Raw genomic sequence first — 290 nt, forward strand, 5'->3', positions numbered from 1 at the left:
GTTTGGCAAAGGTGACCAGTAGAATAAGTGCCAAACTTGCAAAAATAAGCACTGAGGATGATTTGTTCAACTAAACCCTCCAAGGTGTTGCCCCAGCATGACTGCAGTCCAATGAATGAAACAAGTAAATGATATCTACAGCTATTTTGTCCAGTGTTTTTTTCTTCTTAAACCTTTTTGGACACCCAGACCGATTCATAGGATTTGAAAGAGATCGAATGGGGTGGAAATCCGTTGGTGCCAAATCAGGAGAGTACGATGGGTGCGGCAGCACTTCCCAGCCATGCGTT

Source organism: Octopus bimaculoides, chromosome 12 (genome assembly GCF_001194135.2).
Source record: "Octopus bimaculoides isolate UCB-OBI-ISO-001 chromosome 12, ASM119413v2, whole genome shotgun sequence".
NCBI classification, from domain to species: domain Eukaryota; kingdom Metazoa; phylum Mollusca; class Cephalopoda; order Octopoda; family Octopodidae; genus Octopus; species Octopus bimaculoides.